We start from the raw sequence: 7,181 nt of genomic DNA on the forward strand, positions 1-7,181 counted from the left end.
ATACCAACAGTGCCCTCTTTCAGATCATTTATGTATATCACAAACAACAGAGGCCCCAGCACTGGCCCCTGTGGAACATCACTGGTCACCTTTCTCCATTTCGTGCAACTCCCTTCAACTACTACTCTCTGTCTCCTGTTGCTCAACCAGTTCTTTATCCACCTGCTAGAACACCCTGCACACCATGTGACTTCACTTTCTCCATTAGTCTACAATGGGGAACCTTATCAAACGTCTTACTAAAGTCCATGTGTATGACATCTACAGCCCTTCCTTCATCTATCAACTTGGTCACTTCCTCGAAGAACTCTATTAAGTTGGTAAGGCACGATCTCCCCTGCACAAAACCATGTTCCTATCACTGATAAGCTCATTCTTTTCTAAATATAAATAGACCCTATCCCTTAGTACCCTGTTTTGTCACATCCTCAAACAATTCAATAAGGTTTGTGAGACATGACCTGCCCCTCACAAAGCCATGATGACTGTAGGCAAGGAGGGCTTCAGACATGTGGATCATTGGGATACCTTCTCGGGAAGAGGGGACCTGTACAGGAAGGATGGGTTGCACCTGAACGGTAGGGGCACCAACATCCTGGGTGGGAGGTTTGCTTGAGCTCTTTGGGAGGGTTTAAACTAGATTGGCAGGAGGGTGGGAACCGGAGCTACGGATCAGATGATGGAGTAGGAAATGAACAGCAAGACACAGTGTGCAGAGAGTCTGTGAGGAGGGATAGACACTTGATAGGACAAAGGTGCAGTCAGTGTTGAAGTGTGTCAATTTTATTGCAAGAAGTATCAGGAATAAGGGTGATGAACTTGGAGCATGGATCAATACTTGGAGCTGTGATGTTGTGGCCATTATGGAGACTTGGATATCACAGGCGCAGGAATGGTTGTTAAAGATTCCAGGGTTTAGATGTTTCAGAAGGAATGTGGGAAAGTAAAAGAGGTGGAAGAGGGTTTGTCTCGTGAGTCAGTATGGGTGGATGTCAGAAATAGGAAAGGAACAGAGACACGGAGGAGCAGATCAGGAGGCAGATTTTGGAAATGTGCAGAAGTAACAGGGTTGTTGTCATGGGTAACTTTAGCTTCCCTCATTATGATTGGAACCTCCTTAGTTCACATAACTTGGATGGATCAGCTTTGTCAGGTGTGTCCAGGAAGGGCTCTTGACTCAATATGTAGATAGGCTGACTAGAGGGGAGGCCATATTGGATTTGGTGCTTGGCAATGAACCAGGTCAGGTGTCAGATCTCTTGGTTGGAGAGTATTTCGGTGATAGTGATCACAACTCCCTGACCTTTACTATACTCATGGAGAAGGTTGGGAGCAGACAATATGGGAAAATATTTAATTGGGGGAGGGGGAATTACAATGCTATTAGGCAGGAAATGGGACCTAGATTGGGAACAGATGGTCTCAGGGAAATGCACAACAGATTGTGGAGGTTGTTTAGGGAGCACTTGTTGATTGTGTTGGACAGGTTTGCCACTGAGACAAGGAAGGGATGGTAGGTTGAAAGAACCTTGGTGACATGGGATGTGGAACATCTAGTCAAGAGGAAGAAGGAAGCTTACTTAAGGTTGAGGAAGCAAGGATCAAACAGGGCTTTAGAGGGTTAACAGGTAGCCAGGAAGGAACTGAAGAATGGACTTAAGAGAGCTAGAAGGGGACATGAAAAAGCTTTAGCAGATAGGATTAAGGGAAGTCCTAAGGCATTCTACACTTACGAGAGGAACAACAGGATGGTCAGAGTGAGGGGAGTGCTGATCAGGGATAGTGGAGGGAACTTGCACGTGAAATCAGAGGAGGTAGGGGACATCCTTAATGAATACTTTGATTCAGTATTCACTACTGAGAGGAACATTGATGTTTTTGAGGGCTGTGTGAAACAGGCTGATATGCTAGAACAGGTTGATGTTAGGGAGGAGGATGCGCTGAAAATTTTGAAAAACGAAAGGATAGATAAATCCCCTGGGATATATCCCCGGTTACTAAAGGAAATGAGAGAAGAGTTACTGCGCCTTTGGCGATGATCTTTGCGTCCTCACTATCCATTGGAGTAGTGCCAGATGATTGAAGAGTAGCAAATATTATTCCCTTGTTCAGGGGTGACAGAGCTATGTAGAAGTCCAAGTATTTTTAGAAAATTATTCAAATGTTGGTTCAGCATCAAAAATGTTTCATTGTTGGTGCAGATGATGTTGGACCCAAACAGATGCAACATTTCTGGATATCATAGAACATAGAACATAGTAAAGTACAGCACAGAACAGGCCCTGAGGCCCACGATGTTGTGCTGAGAATTATTCCTAATCTAAAATAAAATAACCTATTCACCCCTCATTTCACTGCTGTCCAGTGTGTTAAGGTTGCTGTGCTGATGGGCAGAAAGACCAGGATGCACAAAGCCATCTGAGGCCACCTGCAAAGTAATCCTGCTCTGGCAACCCCTCTGCCACATCTCCCCGGAAACGCTGGTTTTGGATTCACCAGGGTGGATTTGTGTGAAGACCATAACCTGACCAAGGTGCCAGTTGCTGCATGTGTCGGTGTGATTGCTCCTCACAGGGCTCACTGTACCAAGGCAAAGGCTTGAGGCCCTGAGAAGACCACCTTCTTCCAGGATTTGGGCATCACCATGAAGATCTCCCGAGATACCAGTCATGTCACTGACAAGGCAGGAGTCAGTGAAGCTGCCTGCTGAACAACATAAATATCTCTCCCTTCTTCCATGGGTTAGCAATCATTCACCTTTATCACAGTGGCATTGTGTACAAGCCTCAGGTCCTGGATATTGCTGTAGAATGCCATGTTTCTTCTCCCGGCTTACAGGCCAAAGGTCAAGCAGGAGACCCCCCCTCACAGATACAGGTCCAGTGCTGGTCGGAGGAGGCAGAGGATCAACTCCGGGGCTGTCTGGAATCGGCTGATTGGGCCATCACCGTCACAGACGTGATCAGTAAGTGTGTGGAGGGCTGCACACCGAGGAAGTCAATCTAGGTGTTCCCCAACAGGAAACCCTGGAGGAATCAGGACATACAGAACCTGCTAAAAACCAGGCGTGAGGCCTTCAGACCAGGAGACCCACTCAGATATGAGGAATCCAAGTATGGCCTTCACAGAGCCATTAAGACAGCCAAGGACCAATACTGATCCAAACTAGACCCAGCAACTGTGGCAAGGACTGAATGACATCACAGGTTCTAAACAGAGACAGTGCAAGACAGCAGATGATGACACATCCCTCCCAGATCGTCTCAATGCCTTCTATGCTCACTTTGAGCAGAATTTCGGTGGAGAGGTAACACCTACTCTGACAGGTCCTGATGAACCCATCCCAACAGTCACTGCATCAGAGTCAGGTCAGTTTTCCGTTGTGTGAATCCAAGGAAAGCGATGGGACCAGACGGAGTACCAGGCCGTGCACTCAGAGCATGTGCAGATCAACTGGCAGATGTCTTCTCGGACTCTTCAACCTCTCCCTGCAGCAGGCCACTGTCCCGGCCTGTTCCAAGAGGCCTCCTCCCCAGAACATCTTGACACCAAGAACAGCTACGTAAGAATCCTACTCATTGACTACAGTTCAGCTTTCAACACTATTATCCCCGCGAGACTGATTACTAAACTTAGTGATCTCGGACTAAGCCCCACTCTCTGCACCTGGATCCTCAGTTTCCTGACCCACAGGCCACAATCAGTGAAGATTGGGGACAATATTTCATCCTCACTAATACTCAACATTGGAGCTCCCCCAGGGGTATGTACGCAGCCCCCTACTGTACTCACTGTATACCCTTGATTGAGTTGCCAAATACCAGACTAATGCCACTTACAAAATTGCTGATGTCACCACCACAGTCGGTCGAATCTCTGACGGCGATGAAACAGACTATAGACAGGAGGTGGAAGACCTGGAAAAATGGTGCACTGAGAACAACCTAGCTCTCAATGCCAGCAAAACCAAAGAACTTATTATTGACTTTCAGTGGGATGTTACTCATGCCCCCCTACACATTAACAGCACAGATGTGGAATGAGTGGAGAGTGTCAAGCTCCTGGGAGTGGTCATCCACATCAAGCTTTCTTGGACTCTTCATGTGGATGCACTGGTTACAAAGGCCCAACAATGTCTCTTCTTCCTCAGGCAGCTGAGGAAATTTGGCATGATGGCAAATACCATCGAGAGCATTCTGTCTGGATGTATCACTACCTGGTATGGCAGCTGTACCATTCAAGATCGGAGACGGTTACAAAGAGTGGGGAAATCGGCCGACAATCACAAAGGCCAAACTCCCATCTATAGAATCCATCTACCAGGCCCACTGTCAAGGAAAGGCCCCCAGCATTCTCAAAGATCCACCCCATCCTGGCAATGTTTTTCTACAACCTCTACCATCGGGGAGAAGGTACAGAAGCCTGAACACACACACCAGCCGGTTTCAAAACAGTTTCTACCCAACTGTTGTTAGAATAATAAATGAACTCACAAACACTTAACATTAACCTGTACCTGAGTTTTTGTTTTTGCTGCTGTTTCCCTATTATTTACTATCTCTGCTATTTAACTCTGTGATCTGTCTGTAATCCTCGCAAGACAAAGCTTTTCACTGTGCCTCGGTACACGTGACAATAAATTCAATTCAATTTAATTAAATTCAAGAAAAGCTGCAGAAATGTTTCCTTAATGCAGTTTGCGCCATGGCCAGTGTGTCCCTGCTGATTGGTTATCCAACTATTACCTCTGTCTCACTCTCCATTGTCAGTCAAGGGGGCTGGTTGTTGCTGTGGAGACAGATTACTTTTCCCCATTAGCTCAATAGGTGAAGGCTTCCCTGGCTGATCTGTCAGCTTTTGTGGCCCTTGTGCTTGAAGTTGTTCCAGCTGCTGTCAAAGAGAAAATGAAGGAGGTGAAGAAGGAAGAGTCTGAGTAATCAGATGATGATATGGGCTTTGGTTTGTCTGATTAAAACCCAGTTGGTCATGGCTAAATAAATCTTCCCAAAATAAAGGAATGTATTATTAGGACAAGAACAACACAAAATCTGGTCTGGCAGCACTATTTTAATGACTTAGTTCTTAATTTGATTTTTTAAAAAATTGATATTGATGTTTTAGTTTGCAGTCTGTAAAAGTTTTCCCTATTTACAGGACAACCTCAGTTATCCAAATATTGATTATCCGAATTTCGGATTATCCGATCAAGATCGCAAGGTCCCGATGCTTGGATAAACAGTGTTATCCAAACATTCGACTATCTGAACAAAATACTCCCTGCCCGTGTCGTTCAGAAAATGGAAGTTGCCCTGTATACCTTCAGCCTGAAAGTAACCAATAATTGACAGTGAAATTAGTAGCGTCACCAACCAATGAACTTCTGGTTTACCTGCGATGTCACTCTTCTTTCTTGGACCCCTGATCCTGAGCTTTGATTTATCCTGGTTTAAACAAAAAAAAACTTACGAACTATGAGTTAAAAAGGATCAAGCAAAAGCAACTTTTACCCTCTGCGCCGAATTTCCACGTTGCCATCAATATTCCACGAACGATATATTTACCCAGACTGTGTCTCACCCCAGACAGGATCTCTCCTTCCTGACTGTGTGAAGTTTCCTGAACCTGATGAAGCTACCAAACAGGACGACTTGCATATCAAACAGCATAAGCAGCAAGTTATAGACAGAGCTAAGCGATCCCAGAACCAATGGATCAGATCTAAGCTCTCCAGTCCTTCCACATCCAGCCTGGAATGGTGGTGGACAATTAAACAATTCACTGGAGGAGGAGCTTCCACAAACATGGCGAAAGTGAGGACTTCAGATGCTGGAGATCAGAGTCAAGATTAGAGTGGTGCTGGAAAAGCACAGCAGGTCAGGCAGCGTCCGAGGAGCAGGAAAATCAACATTTCGGGCAGGAGCCCTTTATTGGGAAGGATTCGAGTCAACTGATCATGTGATGCTGATGCAGAGTCCAGTTCTCCGCCCACCGCAACACCTTGTGGTGGAGATGAGAATTCCTCCGACCTTCATATCAGCAAACGGGGGTTCACTTTGTAAAAAAAAAGGTTGGCAAATCACGAATCATGTTGTAGACAAATCGCGTTTAATAAACACATTATAGGAAAACCACCTGTGTGATTTAAATGGCAGCGCCTCCAAAAAAGTGCAGTGCAGAGGGAGCTGGGTGTTTTTGTGTGTGAAGCTAAAAGGTCAGCCTATCACTAAGAACACAAATGGAAATTTGGCCTTTATTCTAGGGGTTGGAATTGAAAAACGCATGAAGCCTTATCACAGTTTTACAGATACTAGGAAGACTGCAGATTGAGGACTGTGTACAGTTTTGATTCTCATATTGAACTAAGACATGGGCAACATTTCACAAGAGATTTACTAGGGCTGGTCCCTGGGACAAAGAGGCTGACTTGTTCACCCAGAGGATGATATAAATACAGAACATGCTGCCTGAGAGGGTAGTGGGAGCAGGTACTCTCACAGCATTTAAGGAACACCTGTATGCACACTTAAAATACCAGACCCCAGCAGGTAAAGGACCAAGTGCAGGTTAATGAGATTAGTGTAGTTTGGTGTTCGCTAGTCAGCATAGACGTGGTGGGCGGAATGGCCTGTTTCTATGCTGTGCGTCTCTATGAATTACCAAGAATAGTTAGACAGGTTAGGCCTTTATTCATCTGGGTTTAGAAGAATGAGGGGTGATCCTATTGAGACATACAAGATTCTGAGATGGGATTGACAAGGTCAATGTTGAGAAGATGTTTCCACCAATGGGGGAATCTGGAACTAAGCGACTGAGTTACGGAATCAGGGAACACTCCATTAAAACTGAGATGGGAAGGAATTCCTTTTCTCAGAAGGTTGTGAATGTCTGGAATGCTCTACTCAAGAGGGTTGTGAAGGCTAGGCATCTGAATTGGTACATGAATAGGAAGAAGGGTTTAAGGGGATGTGGACTAAGTGCTGGCAGGTGGGACTAGATTAATTTAGGATACCTGGTTGGCATGGACAAGTTGGACCGAAGGGTCTGTGTTCATGCTGTATGTCCCCATGACTCTACAACTCACTGAAAGTATTTAAAGAGGAAATGGATAGATTTTGGAAATATCAGGGTGTTGATGGAGATGCTGTATTGTTATGGAAGAGGAATCCAGACTTAGGGCAAGT

General features: G+C 45.4%; 1 long non-coding RNA gene across 1 annotated transcript in view; it reads right to left on the minus strand.

Moving 5' to 3' along the window:
* LOC122559931 overlaps window positions 1–5,613 on the minus strand; it is a 14,488-nt gene extending 8,875 nt beyond the window's left edge. The window contains exons 1-2 of the long non-coding RNA XR_006314606.1: window positions 5,508–5,613; window positions 4,746–4,890 (exon numbers count right to left, since the gene is read on the minus strand). This is a non-coding gene — a long non-coding RNA (uncharacterized LOC122559931). The remainder of the gene's footprint in view (window positions 1–4,745; window positions 4,891–5,507) is intronic.
* Window positions 5,614–7,181: the final 1,568 nt, after the last annotated feature.

Source organism: Chiloscyllium plagiosum, chromosome 20 (genome assembly GCF_004010195.1).
Source record: "Chiloscyllium plagiosum isolate BGI_BamShark_2017 chromosome 20, ASM401019v2, whole genome shotgun sequence".
Taxonomy (NCBI): Eukaryota; Metazoa; Chordata; class Chondrichthyes; order Orectolobiformes; family Hemiscylliidae; genus Chiloscyllium; species Chiloscyllium plagiosum.